Source organism: Cebus imitator, unplaced genomic scaffold (genome assembly GCF_001604975.1).
Source record: "Cebus imitator isolate Cc_AM_T3 unplaced genomic scaffold, Cebus_imitator-1.0 Scaffold127, whole genome shotgun sequence".
Taxonomy (NCBI): domain Eukaryota; kingdom Metazoa; phylum Chordata; class Mammalia; order Primates; family Cebidae; genus Cebus; species Cebus imitator.
In genome coordinates, this window is record NW_016107442.1 from 4,417,312 (window position 1) to 4,443,223 (window position 25,912).

The window sequence follows — 25,912 nt, forward strand, 5'->3', positions numbered from 1 at the left end:
GAAGTTAAAAGTCTTGATTTTCTAGAATTAAATTCCCCCAAATTTTAGGTACATAGGCAGTTTAGAGAGCCTAAACTATTTGGGGTTCACCCAGCTGTGCCTCAGAAACCCAGAGCAGTCTTTTCTGTAAAATGGACTATTTAAATGAGTGATGGTAGACGTTAGCTTGCTTATTTATTTATTTTAGAGACAAGGTCTCACTCTGTTGCCCAGGCTGGAGTGCAGTGCTACTGTCATAGCTCATTGTAACCTTGAGCTTCTCAGCTTAAACAACGCTCCTTCCTCAGCCTCCTGAGTAGCCAGAACTACAGGCACATGTAACCAGGCCCAGCTAATTTATTTCTGTATTTTTATTGTAGAGGCAGGGTCTCACTATGTTGTTGCCCAGGGTGGTCTGGAACTCCTCTCCTCAAGAGAACCTCTTTTGCCTTCTGAGTAGCTGGGATTACAGAAGTGAGCCACTACACCCAGTCTACCTACTCTGTATAGACATACAGTGCCTTTGAACATCCATTTGGAAAATTCTACTCTAGAGTTCACTACTCTTAAGGTAGAAACCAGAAGTCTCTTTCCCACTCTCCTTAACAGCTTTGGTACAGGCATGTGAGCAAGGGTCTGTTGATAACCTTTACTCTCAGTTTGAAGCTAGTGATGCCAAAAAAAAAAAAAAAAAAAAAAAAAGGGATCCCAGAGAATCCATACTGCAAGGATGGCACAGATATACGCAGGATCCAGAGGCTGTGGGGTGGAGGGCCTTCAAGTGTCTAGGGCTAGAGGTCATTGTTGCAAACCGCAGTGCTCAGTCAGCTGGGCAGCAACAGCATCTTGGCTGCAGCAGTTTTACAAAGTGATCATTCCTGGCTGTGTTGCCTTTACTCCTGGTTTTCACATCTGCGAAAAGGGTGTCACTAACACCAGCTTCGCAGAATCTCTGTGAAGATGCAATGATGATGTATGTGAAGACACTTGGTCCCTCCAATTACAATGAATGTCTGTTTCCTTCCTTCCTTTCCCTGTGTTGTCTTTCTCCCCATGCACTAGTTGTCTTAGGAATCTGAGGGCTCTGAACTGACCACAGAAGACTTTACCAAATGTGAGTCCCCAGTTCTATGGTGACACGAAGGAGGGCCATTACTCCAGCCTAAGAATTGAGGAGAAAAGGGCAGGGAAGAGACTTCTAGGCAGAGGGAGCTGCAGGAGCAAAGGATAGGACCCTCAGCTGTTTGGCTATGAGAAATGGGAATGCAGTCAGGGTTGCTAGAGAGCTTGGAGCAGGTTTGCCTTTCTGCATTTGTAGTCTGTGTAAGTTGCATAAATGTAATTATTGACATGGAAAGTTGTTTACAATATGTTATTAAGTGATGATAGCAGGATACAGAGCAGTAAATGCAATATGAAGCCATTTTGGTATAGACATGTGTATGTATATATGCAAGTATGTATTATGTATATATCCATACACACATGAAAATATGGAATAACATACATCAATTTTAACAGCACTAAATTTTAGGTTGTGCGATCACTTTTTAAAAATGCATGTAAACTTGCACTCAAAGTCTTTGATTTTAGTACTTAAAAAACAGTACTAAATTTTAGGTTGTGAGATTTCTTTTTAAAATCTTAAAATTTTTAAAAAAATCTTATATTTTTAGTTACTTATGTATTTTTCTTAACTGAACATGTATTATCTGTGTAATCAAAATAATATTAAAAAGGAAAAACATATCACTAAATAGCCTTCAAACATATGAAAGTTTTATTTCACCTGTTGTCTATTGTTAGCTAGTAGGTGGTTTCCAGTTTTGTTACATGATATTCCCTATTACAAAAAATGCTGGCATTAATCAAGTAACTTTTCATTTATTTTCTCTTAGAAAGTTATCTTTGATTACCTGAGTGGCTTAATTTGGCTATTTTTTGTGCTTGCCTTTTAAATATATTTTTAAAGAAGAAATTTTTGACATTTTCTCTTTTTTGCTGCTGCTTCTTATTATTTTTTCTGAGATGGAGTCCCGCTCTGTCTCCTAGGCTGGGGTACAGTGGCGTGATCTCTGCTCACTGCAACCTTCACTTCCTGGGTTCAAGCAATTCTCCTGCCTCAGCCTCTCGAGTAGCTGGGAGTAAAGGCGTGCACCACCACGCCCGGCTAATTTTAGTAGACATGAGGTTTCACCATGTTGGCTAGGCTGTTCTCAAACTCATGACCTCAGTTGATCTGCCTGCCTTGGCCTCCCAAAGTGTTGGGATTACAGGTGTGAGCCACTGCACCCCGCCCATTTTTGTACTTCTTTTATAAAATGTCTTTGAATTTCCAGAATAGATTGAGCTCTAAGGTAAATTGGAGCTCTGATTTTCTGGACATTGATGAAACCAGATAACACACACCAAATTGCAAGTGTTTGGAATGCAGGTGTTTCAGGGTGCTCTCCATCCCTTAGGAAAGAGCACTTAATAAAATCTAAAGGTAAAATGCCCAAATTGAAAAGTCTCTTCAAAATATCAGACTGTTTACATTTCCTCACGTGATTATCAAAACCAAACCAAAGTAAACCAGAAGGAAGATTTCTTTTCCACACTGTCATTTTGCCATTCCTTTATATTAAAAATGAAAAGACCTTAAAATACCCTAACAGATAGCAAAGATTTTGAGTGCAAGTTTACATGCAGGGCTGGGGATATTCATTAAAATTGTAATTAGACTATGATTAAATTCATTCACAGTAGAAACTTTACTTGTAAGTGTTGCTACAGGAAGAAACCTCCAGTCTGAAAATTAGTTCAGCAGTCTGAACGGTTTTAATTATGCAGAGTTGATTATCGCTAGAGAAGGAAACCTTTATTGCAGCAACAGAATGAAGATCTTTTTCCCCCCTTTTTGGTTTCCTGAGCTAATATAAGGTACATATTTTGATAACCAAATGTTTCTTTAGGCAAAGAAAATGTTAGAAAATCTGCACGAACTCTGACAGCAGGAGTTATTAAATAGTCTCTTAGTAGTTAATGCAGTGGTCTGTGTATTTTTTCATTGTAAGTCAATTAGCATTTAGTTCAGGGAAAGGGAAAGGGACAGAAATGAAAGTTTTTAAACTGTTTGTGTGCCATCTTTTGTGACAGGTAATTTCTCCTGGATCCCCTCTTGTAATGCTGTTTCCATTTTATAGATGGAGGACCAGGGATCAGGTGAGTTAAATGACTCTCAGGTTATAAGTGGTAGAATGAGGACGGAATGCTCTCCGACCACAATGCCTACCTCTTTTCACTCTGTCATTTGGTGGAAGAAATCCAAGGTGAGGGTGGGGAGGCTTTTGGAATTGCTTTTCCTCATTTGTGTGTATAATCTAACTTGTGTGTGTCACTTTGTGCTGTTATACACCATCTTGACAAATGCTTGCACCCAGTTCTAACTTGAACCAGCAAGTCTGAGACTGAGGGGAATACATTCCAGGCCTGATAGCATTCCTTGAATCCTGAGAGAAATTACAGCTTCTCCAGATCTGGCTCCACTTTTTCCTTTCATCAAAAGCTTAGAGGCTGTAGGGCTGTTGAGGGTCTGGGACAGTGGAAAGGGCTTGACGTGCAGTCAATAAATCTGATTTCTGCTCCTAGACCACATTCCTATTAATGATGTGATTTGAAGAAATTCACTGTGTCTCCCTGGAGTTCCATTTCTCCTCTGTTAAATAAAGGGGGAGGTAGATTGAACATTGGAGGTTCTTTCAGCAGCAATATTCCAGGATTCCCTGACGGTATCACCAAACTTTCAAAGCAACCGGATGCAGGGAGTGTCGAACACTCATGCTTCCTCCCGCCAAAGCGCAAAGCCACGCTGACCACTCATATTTTAAAAAATAATTCTGACAAATGCCAAATAGTAGGGAGATTAGTGTACAGTATAATGGATTCTCATATACACATCATGGAAATATAACAATTGTTTGCATTTTTCCATATTGGTTGTATGTATTTTTTTTTGTGCTGAAATTTAAAGCATATTATTTATATAATAGTATTTCACCAACAAATCCCTCAGCATGCATCTTTTTTAAATCTATTTTTATTTCAATGGCTTTTGTGGTAGAAGTGGTTTTTGGCTATGTGGATAAATTATTATATTTAGTGGAGAAATCTGAGATTTTAGTGCACCTGTCACCTGAGTAGTGAACATTATATCCGATATATAGTTTTTTTTTCCCACACCCCCTCATTTTCCTGCTTCGGGGTCTCCGAAGTTCATTATATCAGTCTGTTTGCCTTTGTGTACTCATAGCTTAGGTCCCACTTACAAGTTTCTCATGCAGTATTTGATTTTTTAATCATGAGTAGTTCACTTAGAATAATGGTCTCCAGCTCCATCCAAGTTGCTGCAAAAGATATTACTTCATTCTTTTTTAGGGCTGAGTAGTATTCCATGGTGTATGTATACCATATTTTCTTTATTCATTTCATTGGTCAATGGACATTTAGGTTGTTCCATGTCTTTGCAATTGTGAATTAGCTTCAGTGTACATCTCTAAAAAGCAAAGGCTATTTTTTTTCTACAGAAAAGCCATACAATTTACATGCCTAATATAATTAATAATTTCTTTAAATCTTCAAATTACCAGTTCATGCTCAAATTTCCCCAATTGCCCTCCAAAATGTTACAGCTGAGTTGTTTAAAGGAGGACATAATCAACATCACGGTTGGTTGTTACATCTGTTGAGTCTCTTTTAATCTAGTACTCTATTTTTTTCCATGACATTGACTTGTTGAAGATTTTGAAGGAACCGGGCTAATTGTCCTAGAGAAATTTCTTCTTTCTAAATTGCCTGATTGCCTTCTCATCTGCTAGTGTTTTGGTTCCTCTTTAATTCCTACATGAACTTAGCTTTAGATCTAAACATTTGATTAGATCCAGGGTAAATATTATGGTAAAACTCTTCATGCATGATGCTGTGTCCTTCATATTTAATTCAGTAGGCAAGTAATGTATTGGTAGCTTGGCTCTGGCCCTTTGATCTTATATTTCCCCTGTGATTGGCCTTTGGATGTGGGAGAACCTTTGTCATCATGTAAACATCCAGTGCCCTATCAACTTTTCATCTAAGGGTCTTGGTGTTGTTGATAATCCCTGCCTTAATCAATTATTTCATTAGTAGCTATAAAATGGTAATTTTCTAATTCTACTTCCTTCTCCATTTACTAGCTGATATTATTCTAGTAGAAGAATTTTCTGAGGGCCCATCTTGACAAAGGCATGGTCTAAGTCCCAAAGGTTTGGCAACCTGGATTCTTGCTTTCAGTATCTGACTGTGTTTTTCCTTACATTCAGCCTTAATTTCAATTTTGACTAGAGAAAAGTATTTTTCAGAATTGTTAGATCAGGATTCTCTTTTCAATAAGCCATAGCTTCTGAGGAAAACAAAGGTAAGCTAGCTCATGAAATTTGCAAGATTTCCTTTTTCTTTTGAAAGCCAAAGAATCTCGAAGGGAAAACAGGCAGTGCAATGCCTCCAGAATGTCTTGAAACTATACAACTTTTTCAACAAGGCTTACATGTATAATAAAAAATTATTTCCCTTTAGAACAACTTCCTTCTCCAAACTGAACACTTAATGTTGATGTATCATTGCAGGTGTGTTAGCAACACTCTCAGGAGATATGGGTTAAATCAGTTAATGCTGTAGCCTTTGCTGTTTACTAGGAGATGTCTTCTTGTATCCTCCTTATGAGTTACAGGTATCTTGCCACAGTCTGAGGACAAGCTCCAAAAGTCTTAAATGAAAAGCCCAAATTAAAACCTGAGATGGAACCAATGCACCCTAATCATCAGAAGTAAAATAAGAAGTAAAATCAAGGTTCTTTGCAGCAATACCACATAAGCTTTGTTTAGTGAGTTCTCAAGATGGTGTAACTTGGAGTTAGGCATACCTGGGGTTCCCATTCTGGCTCTGACCTTTAACAACTGGGCCAATTTATTAACTTTTCAAAAGCTCAGGTTTTTTACTTGTTTATGGTTGGAGTCTTGTTTGAATGAAAGCTGGAATCCAGAGATATCTTTGTGTGTCTGATGAATGCATAGGTCTGTCCTGCCAGAAATCAGTTGGCATGAGGAATTTTGGCCCAGGGAGAATGAGATCAGAGGTCTTTGCAGATGCCTGAGTGTAGGGAGGGAAAAGGGAGGCTTACATGGAGTCTATGTAAGACTATTGCCTTTAAGATCAGCCCTAAGGCAGTGTCTAATCTGGAGGGGGTGCTTACTAGAAGCTAAAGGAGATGTTTTCATAATGGTCCTGAAGGTTTACCTTTGGTGCCCAGGGGTTAAAGTGAGACACAGAGTAGGTCGACTTTCTCTCTACGTCTGCATGGATCTCAGAATGGTGTGGTGTGGCAAGGATGGCAGAAAGCAAGACCTATTGGCAATTTAAAAGCTGATAACTTTGAGAACACCACAGGTGAGACACTTGGCAAAATACCAGTTTTCTCCCGGAGATCTGTAGATGGGGGCTAAAGTGAGATGTCAGCTACAAGGGTTTTCATGAGCAACTCCTCATGGACAGCCCAGAGTTGAAAAAGGTGGATGTGAATTTAGAAAAAATACCTCCAGCATGCTAGAGACCCTGTAGAAAGAGCACACGGGGACCCACAGGATTTACGGTACACAGGCTGGTACTAGTTTATTTGCATTTATAGACTTTTGTTATGGTCTTTCTGGAGATCGATTTATAGGAGTTTGGCCCACTGCAAAGAATTGTTTCAAGATTAAATGAAGAAAACATTAAACACAATACTTGGCACGATGCAGCAGTTTAACAATCGTTAGCTCCCTTGTGTTCTATTTTTATCCTCATCTCTATGGAGATATATGAGGTCTTCTTTTGAGGTCTAACTCTTTGGGTAAGCAGTACATTCTTATGTACATTGGTTTATTTATTTTTCTGAGTTTTCTATTCAAGAAAACATTTCTCAATTGCCCTTTTGATTCCTTTCCCCTGTTCTTAGCAACAATGGCAATAACAACTGAACATGGGTGGCCTTCCATTAACATCCCACAACTCTAAGTGGAACTGGAAAAAAGAATGTGTCCAAATAAAAATGATAAATATATTCCTGTGTTCTTGTTAACGAACAGATATCCAACCTGCATGACTTTAGATCTCTTCTAGTCATGCAAGAGGCAAGGGTAATTTAGAAACACTCATGCTCTCTTTGTCATGCTGTTGACAAAAGGCTTGCAGAAAAAATATAATACACCTTTGTTGAAAATAAACATGAAAAAACCCTTAAGACACGCAAAGCAAGGTCTATAATTTGGTGTAAATTTTGTAGCCTGAATAAATCACATCTGTTATGTCCTTAGTGCCAAAGAAAGGCAAGGCTGTTTCTGGAATGCGGACAAGTCTTTTAACTTGTCCCCCACAGGGCCTTGATGATGCTAGAAAGTAGTATCCTTGGTGATACAGTCAGGCAGAAATTGTCTAGTAGATATTAACTATGGGAAAGGATAATTTTTTATGGATCTCAGTCTAGTCACTTTTTTTGTTTTTATTTTTATTGATACACAATAGATGCACATAGTTTGGGGGGTACATGTGATAATTTAATGCATTCATGTAGTTTGTAAAGATCAAATCAGTGTCATTGGGATATCTATCCCTTAAATATTTGTCTTCTCTCTATAATGGAAACATTGGAATTATTCTTTTCTGGCAATGCTTCAGTGATTCAATAGATTACACTGGCACATTACAAATAGTTTATGAATTATAGTAAAAATTCCTTTATTTTGATCATTCCATCTTTGACCTATGTTTCAGAATGAATACTTAGACATCCTTCTCTCCCTCTCACTTGACCAGGAAGATTCCAGCTGTCCTTTACATGCAAACTTCGCCCCCTCCTATGGTATTTGATGAAGTAAACCACCTATTCTCCATGTTGTTTCTGCATTCACCATTAACTCCTGTTAGGGAATTTACCAGACATGTTACAGATTTTCATTTTAATGCTTGTGCTCCTAACTGGAGAGTTAGATCCTTAGGAAAGGGCCTGGTCTTTATATCAATTTATGCCCAGAGTTTAGCTCATTTCCTGCCTGTACAGTAATGTTCCATAAATGTTTGCCAAAGTGATTCATGGAATCTCAAGTTTAAAAGGAAACTTTTTGGTCACTTTAGGAAATGTAGAATAGTGAAGCAGATTACATCCAAGCCACATGCTCCCCTTAGTTGGTAGAGGGGGTTGTGACCTGGCTCAGGGTCATACTGTGAGCTATTGGTAAGCAGAGGTCAGAATTCATAAGTCCTGGACTAGTTCGAGGGCATCACATTCTGCAGAACACTAGTTGTTTGGATGTTAACAGTTACTTTAAAAAAAATGCATTACATTTTCAAATCAGCTGGGCACATCTCTTTAATGTAAAACTGTCTTGTGAAGTTCTAAGAATGAGATGTAGGCTGCAGCATTTCCCAAACATTTCCCCATGGAACCCTTCCCTTATATACCATCTTGCAGAACTAATATTCACCAAAATACATTTTGGAAAACACAGCTGTGCTGTGTAGACCAATTCCCCCACATCCTTACCACACAAAGATGTCCAAAACCTAATCTTCAGAACCTGTCATTATGTTCTGTTACATAGCACAGGGGAATTAGGTTGTAGATAGAATTAAGGTTGCCAATGAGTTGACCTTTAAAGAGTTGATTGTGGACCATCTGGGTGGGCACACTGTGATCAGGTCCTTAAAAGTGGAGGAGGGAGGCAGAAGAGGAGGTCAGAGTGACACAGCGTGGACACACTCAACCTGCTGCTGTTGGCTTTGAAGATGGAGGGAGAGGCTGTAAGCCAAAGTGTGCAGGTGGCCTTTAGAAGCTGGAAAAGGTTACGAACTGAATTCTTCCCTAGAGCCTTGAGAAAGGAGTGGAACTCTGCCAACACTTTGATTTTAACCCATTGAAAACTTGTCAGACTTCTGATCTCCAGAATGAGAGGCTAATACATTTCTGTTGTTTCAAGCCACTAAGTTTGTGGTAATTTGTTATAGCAGCAAGAGAAAATTAATACAAAAGTCCTAATGTCACAACCTACACATTTACTGTGCTCCCACTCAAGCCTGGAAATAATTTAGATTCATAATCATATTATTTATATTCATGTCTTTATGGTGAAGTGGAATGGTTTTCCTAATTGGCTGCAACCTGATCTGTAAAAACTGTATCTTATTTCATTTTTACATGCATAATAGGAAAAATCACATAACATTTCATTTTTATGTATAAAGAAGGACTAATTAATAACTGTGAGTTATGAAGGGTTACAAAAATTTGTTTTTCATAAACTAAAAATGGCAACATTTTTAGTTTACTGAAAACTTGAACTCATTATTCTATCACACCGTCTGGGTACAAAATTTAAAAGTTTTTTCAGTGAAAGAATTTATGTCAATAATTGAAATGTTTGTGATTTGGAAGGAGCAAATTTCTTCATCCATGGGGTATCAGCATTGTCTTACACTGGTTATGATTTATAGTTGCTGGTACGATTGACTGTTAAAATAATAAATTACTGTAAGTTTAGGAATTCTAATTTCATTTGTTGAGGACTTTTTGGTAAATCCCAGATTGTGTAGTGATATACATTCCTATCAAGAATATTCTTGGACTATAGCTTTCCAGGAATTATGTATTGGCACAGAGTAAATGCTGAAATATTTGTTGATATGTTGAATAAATGTGCTAAGTACTTTCTGCATATTGTCACATTCAATCAAAAAAGATTTTTAAATGAGCATGCTGATGTTTCGAGGGGTCAGTTTATTTGCCCATGGTTTTGTGCCTACTTAGACTCAGAGCTGGGTTCGAGTCCAGGAGTCTTCAATGCCAGAGATCCAGTGAGCTCTTCACCATAACACTGGGATACTTGAGATCGACTGCTAACCCCAATGGCTATATAATATAACTCATCCCTCTGTTGGGATTTAAGAGACTTCCTAGAGTGAAGTCTCTGTGTTGTTATCAATGTACTTTTTGATTGAATGGTAAGATTCAATGGGTTAACAGGGGTTTTCGGTCTCCCTAATTAGACTCTGATGAAAAATTCTTGAGAATGACTGTACTCAGCCAACAAGTGGCCTAAGTACTTTTGTGTGTCTTAGAATCATTTTGCATTCCATAAGCAAGATATATTAAATACTCCTTATATGTTGGCATTGTGCCAATGGTTGAGGAAGACACCCAGTAATATTATCTTTGACTCGGGTGACCATAGCTCTGGGTTTGCCTAGGAAAGTTCTGTTTATCTTCATTGCCCTGCTGTAGTTATTTGTAGCACTCCCCACAACTACTCTTTTTATGATCTCAAAATAGTTCTGGTTTGGATGATATGTTATGCAGTCAACTTACCTGTGGTAGACCTTCAAGAAGTTTGCAAACTCATTGCTGAGAGAAAAAAATAAAACTATTTAGAAATGTTCATTAATCTCTTTCTGTCTTTGGTAGGCAGCTTCTGTAATGGCTCCCAATTATCTCTGTCTCCTTGTATTCATGTCTTTGTGTAATCTCTTCCCTTAGAGTGAGGTTGAACCTAGTGGCTTGCTTCTAATTAATGGAATTTAGTAAAAGTAATGATATTTCACTTCTGAGATTAGGCTGTAAATAAAATTGCCAGCAAAAATATAGAATGCCAACTTGAATGTAAATTTCAGATAAACACTGAATAACTTTTTGGTGTAAAAAGTCCCATGCACTATTTGGGAGGTACTTATACTAAAAAAGTATTCACTGTTTATCTGAAATTCAAATTTAATGAGGTGTTCTACATTTTTTAAAATGCTTATTTTTAATGAAAGTAGTAAACACCAAAACACATAACATAAAATTTACCATCTTAAGCATTTTAAAGTGTGCAGTTCAGTGGTGTTAAGTGTATTCACATTGTTGGGCAATCACCAGATTTTTTCAACTCAAAAAGCTGAAACCCCATACTCGTTAAACAACCACTCACCACTTTCCCCTTCCTCTAGTCCAGCAACCACCATTCTACTTTTTGGTTCTATGAATTTGACTCCTCCAGATGTTTTATAAAAGTGGACTCACACAGCATTTTGTTGCGTGTGTGTGACTGGCTTTTTCACTTAGAATAATATCCTCAGAGTTCATCCTTGTTGTAGTAAGTGTCAGAATTTCCTTTTCTTTCAAGGCTGAATATTCCATTGTATCTATATGCCATATTTTGTTTATCCATTGATCTGTTGATGGACGCTTCTGTTGTTTCCATCTCTTGGCTATTGTAAATAGCTCTGCTATGAACAGTGGTGTGCAACTATCTCCCTACTAGTTATTGGCCTGTTCCCATTTTGCATTTTTTATAATTCAGTCTAGAACTTGTCAATTTCATCTAGGTTATTGAATTTGTTGGCATATTACTTGTAATATTCTCTTATCCTTTTCATTTCCATAAAATTGGTTGAAATGTCCCCTATTTCACTACATTTGAATCCTTTCTCCTTTTCTTCATCAATTTAATTAAAGGTCTGTTGATTTTGTTAATCTTTTAGAAGATCAAACTCTTGGTTTTGCTGATTTTCTCTACTATTTTTCTGTTCTCTAATCCATTTATCGTCTCTAATCTTTGTTATTTTCTTCCTTCTGCTAGTTTTGGGTTTAGCTTCTTCTCATTTTTCTAGTTGTTTTTCCCCTCCCTCCCTCCCTCCCTTCCTTCCTTCCTTCTCTTTCTTTCTTTCTGTATGCTTTTGCAGCTGTAAATTTCTCTCTTAACACTGCTTTGAGTGTCCTGTATTTTTATTTGCTAAATATAGCCACCCAGCTCTAAAAGATGGTGATTTCTGTTTTGTTTGTACTCACTCTCTTGCCTTCTTTCTTTCTCACTCTGGCCAAACAACTGCCATGCTGTGTGATGCCCTGTAGATGTTGAATGAGGACCAAGGGTGGTCTCAGTCTAACAATCCATGAGGAACTGACTCCTGTCAATAACCATCTGAACGGGCTTAAAAGTAGATCGCCTCCCAGCAGAGTTTAAGATTACTGCAGATCTGGCCCACACCTTGATTGCAGCCTCTTAGGAGATTGGAACCAGAGGCCCCAGCTGAGTCATGGCTGCATTTCCGACTCTCAGAAACTATGAGATAATACATATTTGACACTTTAAGTCACTAAATTTTTGGGCAATTTACTATGCAGCGATAGCTAACTGATACACGGTCTTAACATTTTCTTCAGATGCAATTCCACTACACTCTAATGTCTTTACTTCTGTGTACATTTTTTACAATCTTGAAAATAGTAACTTGAGCATGTATCTGATATGTGCGTTGCTGAGAGACATGAATTAGAGAATCTGACATAAAATTAGGTCATTTAAATGGCAATCTAGATACAATAAAAATGTCTTGTAAGTAGGAATTTTACTGGAAATAAATAAGTTTGTTAGAATCTTGTTGAAATTGCTGGTGAGGGTACTCCTGAATGGTTCTGCAAGCAGAAAATAAAAATGTATAATGTCTATTTAGTGCACTCTTTTCGGTTTTGTGAACATGATAAAGGGTTAATGTAATATCATTCTTATATCCCTATATATATATATTGATTAAACTAACTATGATGTATTCATCTGTGGAAGACTGTCGTTATTTAAGATGAGAGTCCACAAATATATCTATAGACACGGAGATTTGTTTACAGTGAAATATGAGGTGAAAGGGTAAATTGACTACAAAGTTTTGCTGTTATAAGCAATGCTGTGATGAACATCTTTGAAACAAAATCATTGCACATGTCCATGATTACTTGCTTAGAATGAGATTTTAGAAGTAAAATTGCTGGATCCAAGTCTACCCCGCTTGTAAAGGTTATGTTGTGGTCTAATTCTGGCCATTCCAGGGGACGATGGCAATGGATGTTATCCCCATGTCCAGTGTTTGATTGAACTTTTGCACATTTCTAATTCAGGCCTTGTAAGAGAGATTCATTAAATCTCTTTCTTCCAATTTGCCTACTCTCTTTTCTAAGGAAAATGGCATGGCTTACAGACTCAATCTTTGTTATTCTACTTTCTCTCCTGAATCTATTGCTAGGCAGTTCTTTTTTTTTTTTTTTTTAAATTATATTACTGACAGATTTGCATTGAATATATGTTTACCAGACACTGTTCTTTGGTTTAAAATCCACCAGTTTTTCTTTGAGTGTCTGTTAAACAGAACACAGTTGTTTCTATTCGGAGGAAAACTAACCTGGCTTTATCTGTAACTTAATTACCAGGAGGTCCCATGTGTGGTCTCTGGTGCTGTATAAATTAATAATGCTGTAATTGTGGAGTTCACATACTGGGGATCGTTACTCTCCTTCTCTAGAGAACCGAGCCAGTAAACAGCCTGTGCATTAACATGTATTCTCGGAGTGGACTTTTTTCCCCTGAAGCATTTTTACCCCCTTTTCATCTCCCTCCCCCTTTTTTTTATGTACTTTTTACTCCCCTTGGAAACAGTCTGTGGCACCTTATAGCTGATGTTTCTCCTCTGGGTGGCTATTGAAATATCCCCCTAATATTTCTCTATTATAATGTGAGCCATCAATAGCACAATGCTTTGTTGGCCTGTCTTTCCAGGACATAGTACAGAGCTATTCCATTACTCTGGCATCTGTCAGGACAAGAAGTCACAAATCTTTTTCAGTGCAGCACCAGGCGTGGCCACCTTTGGGCCGGAAGGCAGAGAAAGGCAGGACTGTTTCCCCAGCGTGGAGAGAGAGAAACATGTATATTCTGGTTTCTTCTGCATGTACTCTTTTGAATGAGCACCACATACTTTGAAGGAGAGACCATGATTGGAAGGGAGGAAAGTTTTCTTTGCTTAAATGATTCAGTCAGAGAAATTGCACAAGTCCACTAGGGACAAGACTCCATCCAATATGTGCTGGATTTTCTTTGGAGGATTTGCTAATGATTGTTGGGAGCCTTGCTTCCTATTTATTACCTACTTTTCTTAATAATAAAAGAGAGACCATGTGCTGGGTGTGTGGCTTGCTGATAAACTCACTTGGAGCAGTGACTGGCAAGTATGTGTATTCTGTATGCTGTGCTGTTAGAAAGAAAATACTAAACACTATTAAGAAATTTGTAGTGTTTAATGGAGGTGCCACTTGGCCTTTAAGGTTTATGCCAATATCAGCTAAAAATATGAGGTGCTAAGTGTTTTATTATTTTTTTAAAAGCATTTGGAACATTTTTTTTACCTCACTCAGAACATCAAAATAAATTCCAGATGATTTAAAGAGTTAAATATTTAAAAACCTAAACTGTTAGAAATTCTAGAAGAAAATAGATGTGAATATTTATCAAACCTCCTCCTGAGGGGGAGGGTTTCTCAGCTTAAAGTTGACAGAATAAATCACTAAAGATGTGACTGATAGATCTGACTACATAAAAGTTTAAAACTCTCATATATCAAAAAAATCACCAAGATTAAAAAGCCATCAACAAAACTTGGAATAATATAGAGAATTCAACAAAGGATAACTCTTTTAAATAAATATAAAACTTGTATAAATTCAATAATACCAGGACCTTGTAAACAAATGGAAAAAAAGGACAAAAATAGGCAGAAGACACATATGAAATATACAGGTAAAAACTGTGAAGAAAATTCTAAGTTTCCTAATTAACCAATGAAATGTAAATTAAAATAATAATAGGGTGTTATAGCCCTTCTTCCAACATTTCTCCATCATTATCTGATATTTAAAAAGGAATAATAATATTGAATGTTGATGAGGGTAAGTAAAATATTTACTTTTGTCCAGGGGTAAGATAAGGAAGGTAAAAGCAAGAGAACATCCATGTTAATAAAAAGACTCCATTAAATTAAAAACAGGTATAGCAAACAATTGGGAGCTTGATTTTATTAGAATGGAACTTTAGGATGTTTTAAAAAATGTTCTTAAATAAAATTTGTTTCTTTCATTTTTTTCTGGTTTTTCTAAATTCTCTGTAATAATTATATATTGCTTTTAATCAGAAGTAGATTCCAAGTCCCACTTACCTTGGTTTGTGGTAGCCTTGATCCCTTGGCCAGCAGGTTTTTTGCTAATTCCAATTCTCATTGTAGTCACACCGTTTTCTCTTCCCTGATATTAAAAAAGCTCTGCACTTTTCTACACATAGAACCATAACCTCCTTTTCTGCCTTTCCCACTAGTAGTATATCAGCCTATTCCACCAAATTTATGTCCTCTCTTTTTCCTATGGCTCTGGCTAATATGCTCTCCTTCAAATCTGAGCTCTGATCAATCTACTTTTTTTCTTTCTTTATTTTATTTTATTTATTTTTTTTTGAGATGGAGTCCTGCTCTGTCATGCAGTGGCCTGATTTTGGCTCACTGTAACCTCTGCCTCCTGAGTTCAAGTGATTCTCATGCCTCAGCCTCTCAAGTAGCTTGAATCCAGGCACCCACCAGCATGCCTGGCTAATTTTTGTATTTTCAATAGAGATGGGATTTCACCATGTTGTCCAGGCTGGCCTTGAACTCCTGACCTCAAGTAATCCACCCACCTCAGCCTCCCAAAGTGGTGGGATTACAGGCGTGAGCCCCCGTGCCCAGCCCACATCAATCTATTTTTAACCCCAAATCCTTTTTATTAGCTTTTCAGCCTTTATTATTCATGCTTATTCTCTCTGAGCCTGTTTTCTCATCTATTAACTGGACACAATAACAATATCTGCTGTACAGAGTGATTGTGCGAATTTGATTGAGAAAATATAAGTAAAAGTGCTTTGTAAGCCTTGAAGCTTGAAGCTCTTTGCCAATATCATTGTTGTTCTTATTACTATTATTTATTCCATTTATATTTGAATCAGAATCATGTCCCTAAAGGTAGCTGAGTGTTCTCTGTCCTGGCCTCCTGATGCACTGTCTCATTTGCATACTCAGCCACCATTGGTTGGACACAACTTGGGCTTTGTCCTTATTTGGGAGGGCCTGCGAAGGAGGGTGTTTTTGCTCTGCAGCTTTTAGAAGAGCTTGGTAGAACACTCTGTTCCTGATGGTGTGAGTAGAGCCAGAGATAGTGCAGGACCAGAACATCTGTAGGAAGAAAGGATGATTTCTATGCTCTAGGGAAGGAAGTTGGAGAGCTCTCTGCCTTGGCTTCTAAGTCTCCTGATTTGTTTTGGGTCATTAGTGACTGTGGTGGTGCGTATTTAGTTCATTTCTTCTTGGAGTAATGGATTGGTGGACTGCCCTTTGCTGAATGCCTCCCATATTCCACCAGGCATTCTCTAGTACTAGGAACTCTGCCAGATGCTGAGGTCAGGGATAAGTAGGGCAGGCTCTGCCTGTCAGGAGCCTACAGATCAGAGGAGAAACATTGTCCTGTAAAGAGATGGTTATAATAAATGTGGCCCATGCTATTACGTGTATATGGTTAAGCACAGAAAAGTGAGTAGCCAACCCTGTTCAGACTACAGGACAGGACCAGGGTCAGGGGCATTAAAATATTCTGCACAGGAAAAAGATGGCCTTATAGAGAAGGCAGACTTTGAAATGGACTTTGAAATGTGCAAGGCATTTTTCTACATGAAAAGATGGAGTAGGGCTATTCCATGCAGTGGGGAAAGCTTGTATAAAGCCATGGTGGGGGACAAAATTGTAGCATAAGGCCATGATGAGGACTCTATATCTGGAACACAGCATGGTGGACATAAATGAGTATGAGGTAGGAGAGGGTGAGACTGGCAAAAGCTTGGCCACTGGGGACCATCCTTGTTATGATAAGAAAGTACAAATCATGGGCTGGGCACGGTGGTTCACACCTGTAATGCTAGCACTTTGGGAGGCAGAGGTGGGCAGATTACCTCAAGTCAGGACTTCAAGACCAGACTGGCCAACATGGCAAAACCTCATCTCTACTAAAAATACAAAAAATTAGCCAGGTGTGGTGGCAGGCGCCTGTAATCCCAGCTACTCAGGAGGCTGAGGCACGAGAATCACTTGAACCCAGGAGGCAGAGATTGCAGTGAGCTGAGATAGCACCATTGCACTCCAGTCTGGGTAACAGTGTGAGATTCTATCTCAAAAAAAAAAAAAAATAGAAAAGAAAAGAAAGAAAGAAAATACAAATTGCAATCCCTGATTCAGAAACTTTTGTACCAGATATAGTTTAGAGTTAGAATTTTTTCAGATTTTGGAAATATAATATTTTTGTTATATTGTATACATCCTAGAATAGTCCCAGTGGGGCTTGGGGCAGCAATAATTCTGTTAGTATTTTTGACACCAAATAGTCACACTTGAGAAAGAAAGAACATGATGATCCTCAAGTCAGTTTAGGTCAAATTTTGGTCAAATACCTATAAAGAAACTTGAGATTTCAGAGCTTGTTGAATTTTGAAAGTAAGGGTAAGGAGTTATAGGAACCTAGTAGGTTTTCATTTTTGTTTTAGTCCTGAGGGCAATAGGTGGTCATTTAAAAATTCTGCACAGGAAAAGAATATAATTTTAGTTAGGTGGTAGGAAAATGTACCTGCAGCCTTTGTAGCGAGTGAATTGGAAGAGAGGGCCAAGGGATTCTCTGACTTTGTCCTGCACCCTGCTCCTGACTGTGTTGCTCTCTTTTAATGTTCTTTTGACATTTCTTTTCTTTACTTCCTTGGAGGTCCTCCTCTTCAGACAAGCCTTTGTACTTCACACTCTTCATAGGTCCATTCCTCACAGGCCTAGGATCAAGAAGCCCCCACTGCCTGTATCAAGAAGCTCGGTCCTATCCTCCTCACCTTCTACGTTCTTTCATACTGCCAATCATCTTCCCTTAGTGTTTAGAACTTTAGCATTGCCCTAGAGATGTATGATGTCATCTGCATATGAAGAAATGGGCCCAGAGAGAGGCACAGCAGAGCAAGTTGGCATCAGAGATGGTTCTAGACCCAGCTATCCTTGACCATAACTTAGAGTCCTCTCTACTCAGCAGTGCTGGTGAATTACAGCATTCCAAGAGTTTGATTTGAGCCTGAGCTAACTTTTCTTTGGAAGGATGAGTTGAAGGCAATGTTTGATGATTGTTAAAGTTTTATTATGTTGTTTGGCAAGATGCCAAATGAATGATGTTTAGACTCTAGGTCACACTTTTCTACTTAGTCTTAGTCTAGTGTTTATGAGCTCGAGTCACCATTTTATTCTTAACCTATGAGGTCCTTTGACATACAATAGTATAGTTATGGTTATTTTGGACAATTATTTTATAACTTTCACTTGCATCTTGCTAGCTCAAAGGAGAGTGTTTAGCATAACGGGAAGTAACTGTTGAAGAAATGCTGCCAAGCTCTTTATTATTTTTCCAACTGTCATGGTTCATCTTCCTTTTTTTTTTAAACCATGAAAATGAGAGGGGAGGGAGGAAATGTATAATAGTTTATAAAATAGCACTCTACTTAAATATCATTTAAATAAGATATTGCCTTTTGCTGAGTATTTTTAATGCACATTCAGTTAATATATATTAATATTAAAAGGAGAAAAGGAAAGAGGAGAATGCTAATCTATAAACAGAGTTGAAGGACCCTAAGAATCATTCAGATATATATGTGTGTGTGTGTGTGTGTGTGTGTGTGTGTGTATGGGGGGGGGGAGAGAAAGAGAGAGAGAGAATGATCTCAATTGATTATAGTAATGGAGTGTGTGTGTGTGTGTGTGTGTGTGTGTGGGGGGGGGGGGAGAGAGAGAGAGAGAGAGAGAGAGAGAGAGAGAGAGAGAGAGAATGATCTCACTCTGTTGTCCAGGCTGTACAGTGGCACGATCTTAGCTCACTGCAACCTTCGCCTCCCAGGTTCAAGTGATTCTCATGCCTTGGCCTCCCAAGTAGCTGGAATTACAGGTGTGCGCCACCATACCTGGCTAATTTTTGTATTTTTAGTAGAGATGGGGTTTTGCCATATTGGCCAGGCTGGTCTTGAACTCCTGACCTCAAGCGATCCACCTGTCTTAACCTCCCAGTGTGCTGGAATTACAGGCCTGAGACACCGTGCCCAGCTCAAGAATTGTATTTTTTCTCAGCTATTTTTTTTTCTTTGCACCTTGAATTTTCCCCAGCCATCGGAAAAGGAATTACTCCTACAATGCTTTGCAACAGGCACATATGAACTATCTTTAAACATATTTCAGGTGACCTATAAACGGTTAACAGCATGGTATAGCACTGCGGCTAGGAGACAGGGAGGCAAGACAAAATCCTGAGACTGACAATGCTGTCGGAATTTTTCAGGTGTGGAGGTTTGATCTCCTTAGGCTCAGTGATCTCTTATATTGGATCTAGATATTGGGGCTTACTGGGTACTTGATTTATGATCATAGACAGTGTCCCTGTAAAAAGGGGAAGAGCTGGACCCTTGTTCTACTACCTACCTGCCACGTGATTTGGGGCGTGGAATTTACTTCTTTGAGTCATAATTTCTTTATATATAAAACGGATACACCTGCCTCTAAAGATTGTTGCAGAGTTTAAATGAGATATTATAGAATTACGCAGCACTGCAACCAGCACATAGAAGATGCTCAGCAGGTGTTGGTTTAGTGAGGCATCATGGCATGATGAGAAAACCATGTTTTTTGTCTTTATGAGTCCTGGGTGCAAGCTCTGCTCCCTCATTTATTGAAGGGATAAACTAGAGTGAGTTACTCAACTTTTCAAGCCTCAGTTTCTTTATTTGTAAAATGTGACAAGTTGATGAGGTAATCATGCTCATTTTTTTTAATTAAAGGGGTCAACATTGTTTATTAAACAAGTATCTGTTAAGTTCATATTAACAAATGAACTTAGTTAAGCCCTGTTCTGGACACGGGATAAAATAGTGCATAAAACTTATTCCTTGCCTTTATGGCACTCAGACACTAATCCTGGAGCTGGATAACTGAAAAAGCAATTATACTAGAGTGTGATATGCACTATAATGGGGAATAATAGAGTTCAAATGGGAATGCCTATTTGGAGAAGCTCATCCAGAGTTTGGGAGCTGCAGAGAGATTTTTTAAAAGAAGTGATGGCTCAGATAGAACTCGAAAGAAATGCAGGAGTTTAGCTGTTAGAAGTAGGATTGGGAGTAGTTTGTTATGCATAGGCATTATCTGAAATGCTTTACATGTTTCACTTAATCCTCATGCTGACCTTAGGAAGGAGATATTATTATTACACTGATCTTACAGATGAAGAAAGTAAGGATTAGAGAGCTGCGTCCAAATTCACCCTAGAAGGCACTTTTTGGAGTTTTGCACAATCCTTTTCCTCTAGGAAAGCTTTTCCTTCACTTCCCTATGCACATAGTAGGGTCTTTAACAGTGGATTTCTGCCATATGTTCCCCTTCCTAGTGACAGTTGATTAGACCAACAATGAACATCTCACCCATGCTTGGCTAAACAAATTCTCTATTGGTAATGTAGAAATTGAATTGAGAGACACAGAGAGCAGAGGTCTTAGGGTTTACTTTATGTCAGCATACTTGAGAGAAGGCCCACAGACAGCAAAGCTTTTGTCTGTTTTGTCTTGGATTAGGTTTAGCTGTGAATAAAAAATAAGCCAATTAGCAGGACCATAAATAAGACATTTCTTCCTATGCAAAGAAACCTGGGGTTTGGTGTCCAGGGCTGACTCAGCGTGTCCTTGATTCTCAGTGATCTGTGAATGGAAATGATACTACACCTTTCTTTTCAATCATTATGCTTCTTTTTCTTTATCTTGCTTTATTTCATGTAGTTCTCTACAACAATTTTGAATAAATTAGGCGGAAAATATCTGCTTCCCATTTTTAGGAGAAAAACATAACTATTTTGTTAAGTGTAGTTTTTTCATTGGTGTTCTGTATCAAATTGAGACAATTTTCTTCTATTCCTAGTTTTTAAAGGGTTTTATCAGGAATGTATGCGGCACTTTGTTAAATGCTTTTCCTGCATCTATTCAGATGATCATACTAATTACATTTTTTTCCTCTTTATTCGGCTAATGTAGCAAATGGACTGATTTTCAAATATTGAATGAACCTTGCATTCCTGGGTAAAACTCATTTGGTCATAACATTTATTCTTTTAATATATCGTGGTTTGCTGCTTTTACAATGACATTTGTGTCTAGGCACATAAGAAATATTGGCTGTTATTTTTTTCCCTCATAATGTTTTTGTCTGTTTTTGGTATCAGGATTACATTGGCCTCAAAAAGTGAGCTTGGAATTGTTCTTTTCTCTATTTTCTAAAAGATTTGTGTGATATTGGTATTTGTTCCTTCACAAATATTTCATAGAATTTACCGGTAAAATCACCTGTGTGTGTGGTTTTCTATGTGACTATCTGTGTTTGAATTAAATTTTTAAAATAGATATAGGACTATTTAGGTTTTCCATTTATTTTTGAGCCTACTTTAGTTTTTGTCAGTTGTGTTCTCGAACAATTTGTCCATTTCATCTGTTTCACAATTTTTGGTAATAAAATTGCTTATATTTCTTTATCACCCTTTAAATATTTGCAAGGTTTGTAGTAATATTCCTCCCCTGTGGCCCTTTTTGTTGATATTAGTCATTTGTGTATTTTTTATTTCATGGGTAGTATTATTGCAGTTTATCAATTTTATTAATTTTCGAAGACTTAACTTTCAACTTTTTTTCCTATTGTCTGTTGTTTTACTATTTTATTGACTTCTGTTCTTGTCCTACTTTAATTTTCTTTAATTTTTTTTATATTTTATGGAGAGAACTCAAAACAGAGAGTAATTTTAGTTTTAAACTTATTTTTATCTTTCTATTTAGAGTACATCTATTGTAGCATATTATTTTTTGCTTTTAAAAGCTAGATTTATACCTTCTGCCTTTCAATTATTTAGTTAATTTACATTTAATGTACTACTAATGTCTTAGAGTTTAAACTTATTATTTTGCTCTTTATTATTCATTTATTCCTTTTGTTTTTTTCTCATGCTAATTTTCTGCCTTCTTTTGGATTAATTATTTTTGGAACAAAAATTCTATTTTGTTTCCTGTATTGGCTTCTTATTACTACCTTTTAAAATTATTCTTTAATAAGAGCTATTTATGACAAACCTATAGCCAATATCATACTGAATGGGCAAAAGCTGGAAGCACTCCCTCTGAAAACTGACATAAGACAAGGACACCCTCTCTCACCACTCCTATTCAACATAGTATGAGAAGTTCTGGCCAAGTCAATCAGGCAAAAGAAAGAAATAAAGCGTATTCAAATAGGAAGAGAGGGAGTCAAATTGTCTCTGTTTGCAGATTATATGATTGCCTATTTAGAAAACTCCATCACCTCAGCCCAAAATCTCTTTAAGCTGATAAACAACTTCAGGAAGTCTCAGGATACAAAATCAATGTGCAAAAATCACAAGCCTTCCTATATATCAATAATAGACAAACAGAGAGCCAAATCATGAGTGAACTCCCATTCACTATTGCTACAAAGAGAATAAAATACCTAGGAAATCAACTTACCAGGGATGTAAAGACCTCTTCAAGGAGAACTACAAACCACTGCTCAAGGAAATAAGAGAGGACACAAATAAATGGAAAAACATTCCATGCTCATGGACAGGAAGAATCAATATCATGAAAATGGCCATATTGCCTAAAGTAATTTATAGATTCAATGCTATCTTCATCAAGCTACCATTACCTTTATTCACAGCATTAGCAAAAATTACTTTCAATTTAATATGGAACCAAAGAGGAGACCATATAGCCAAGACAATCCTAAGCAAAAAGAACAAAGCTGGAGGCATCAGGCTACCTGACTTCAAACCACACTACAAGGCTACAGTAATCAAAACAGCATGGTACTGTTACCAAAACAGATATATAGGCCAATGGAACAGAACAGAGGCCTCAGAAATAACCTCACACATTTACAACCATCTGATCTTTGACAAACCTGACAAAAACAAGTGATGAGGAAAGGATTCTCTATTTTATTAATGGTGCTGGGAAAACTGGCTAGCCATATGCAGAAAACTGAAACTGGACCCACTCCTTACACATTATATAAAAATTAACTCAAGAAGGATTAAATACTTAAATGTAAGACCTAAAACCATAAAAACCCTAGAATAAAACCTAGGCAATACCATTCAGGACATAGGCATAGGCAAAGACTTCATGACTAAAACACCAAAAGCAATGGCAACAAAAGCCAAAATTGACAAATGGGATCCAATGAAATGAAACAGCTTCTGCACGGCAAAAGGAAACTATCATCACAGTGAATAGGCAACCTAAAGAATGAGAGAAAATGTTTGCAATCTATCAATCTGACAAAGGACTAATATCCAGAATTTAGAAGGAATTTAAACAAATTTGCAAGAAAAAACCAACCCCATCAAAAAGTGGTCGAAGGATATGAACAGACACTTTTCAAAAGAAAACATTTATGCAGCCAACAAACAAAAGAAAAAAAGCTCTTCATCACATCAAAACCTCAGTGAGATACCATATCACACCAGTTAAAATGATGATCATTAAAAAGTCAGGAAACAATAGATACTGGAGAGGATGTGGAGAAATAGAAACACTTNCAAGCCCTGAAAACAAGGATCACATTATAAAAGGCTTTTTTTTTTTTTTTTTTTTTTGAGACAGAGTCTCGCTCTGTTGCCCAGGCTGGAGTGCCAGTGGCATGATCCTGGCTCATTACAACCTCTGCCTCCCGGGTTCAAGCAATTCTCCTGCCTCAGCCTCCTGAGTAGCTGGGACTACAGGTGCGTGTCACCATGCCCAGCTAATTTTTGCATTTTTAGTAGAGACTGGGTTTCACCGTATTGGCCAGGCTGGTCTAGAACTCCTGACCTTGTGATCTACCTGCCTCAACCTCTCACGGTACTGGGATTACAGGTGTGAGCCACCTCGCCTGGCCAGGAATGCTTTTACACTGTTGGTGAGAGTATAAATTAGTTCAACCACTGTGGAAGGAATTGTGGTGATTCCTAAAGGATCTAGAATCAGAAATACCATTTGACCAAGTAATCTCATTACTGGGTATATACTGAAAGGATTATAAATTGTTTTACTATAATGACACATTGACATGCATGTTTATTGCAGCACTGTTCACAATAGCACAGACTTGGAACCAACCCAAATGCCCATCAATGATAGACTGGATAAAGAAAACGTGGCACATATATACCATGGAATACTATGCAACAATAAAAAAGGATGAGTTCATGTCTTTTACAGGGATATGGATGAAGCTGGAAACTATCATTCTCAGCAAACACAGAAACAGGAACCAAATACCACATGTTCTCAGTCATAAATGGGAGTTGGACAATGAGAACACATGGACACAGGGAGGGGAACATCACGTACTGGGGCCTGTTAGGAGGTGGGGAGTTGGGGGAGGAATAGCATTAGGAGAAATACCTAATGTAGATGATGAGTTGATGGATACAGCAAGCCACCATGGCACATGTATACCTATGTAACAAACCTGCATGTTCTGCACATGTATCCCAGAAGTTAAATATAATAAAAAAAATTATGCTTTAGTGTTTGATCTAGGGCTAACATTATGTATCCTTAATTTATCATGTGTTTTGCGGGAACATGGATGGAGCTGGAGGCCATTATCCTTAGGAAACTGACACAGGAACAGAAAACCAAATATCGCATGTTCTCAGTTATAAGTGAGAGTTAATGATAACACATGGACACAAAGAAGGCAACAACAGATGCTGGGGCTTCACTGAGGGTGAAGGATGGGAGGAGGAAGAGGAGCATAAAAAATAACAGTAGGGTATTAGGCTTAGTACCTGCCTGATGAAATAATCTGTATAACAAACCCACATGACATGAGGTTACCTATATAACAAACCTGCACATGTACCCCTGAACCTAAAATAAAAGTTAAAATAAAAAGTATATTCCTTATATTTAACATTTACCACTTCTCATGCTCTTTAACACTTTCTTCAGTGTTTCCATCTGGTGTCATTTTCCTTCAACCTGAAAAATACCCTTTTTCTGTTCTTGGAATTCATGTTGGCTGGCAACAGATGCTCTCAGCTATTGTTTATCTGAAATTATCTATATTTCATCCTTGTATTTGAATGATAATTATACTAGCTATTGATATTCTAGGTTGATGTATTTACCTTTCCAACACCTTAAGGAAAGAGTTCTATTGTCTGTTGGTCTTTTATGTTTATGATGAGAAGCAATAATTATTTTTTTCCTGAATGTAATGTGTTCTTTTATTCTGGCTGCTTTCAAGTTTTCTCTTTATCTTTGACTTTTGATAGCTTCATTATGATGTCCTAACCATGGTTTATTTTAAATATTTATTTAGGCTGAGGTTCTTTAGCCTTCTGGATCTATAAACTAATCTTAAAAACCAAATCTGGGAAATTTTTGACCATAATTTCTTTAATTGTTTTGCCCTGTTCTCACTTTGCTATTCTTCTAGGCCTTATGATGTTTATGTTAGACCATTTGATATTGTCCCATAGGTCTCTGAAGCTCAGTTAATCTATTCAGCTCTTTATATAATAATTATACTAATATAATAACTGCCAATTATGAATATATACCATGTGTAGGCATCATGTTAAATGCTTTATACATGTTGTTTCATTTAATCATTCCAGCAAACTTTATGAGGTATGTTAGATTTAATTTGAAATTGTGTAATATCTTCATTGCACAGATAATCTAAGGGTATTAGGTTTGTTTTTTTTTTCTTCCTTCACAACATGCAGCTAGACTACATTTCTCAGCCTCCCTTGCATTGGGGTATACCTATGTGTGTGAGTTCTGACCAATGAATGTGGGTGAAAATGATATATACCACCTCTAGGCTTGGCTAATAGAAATCCTCTGAGGAATTCTCCATCCTCCCTCTTCTCTGCCAGCTGAGTGTCTGTGCTTGT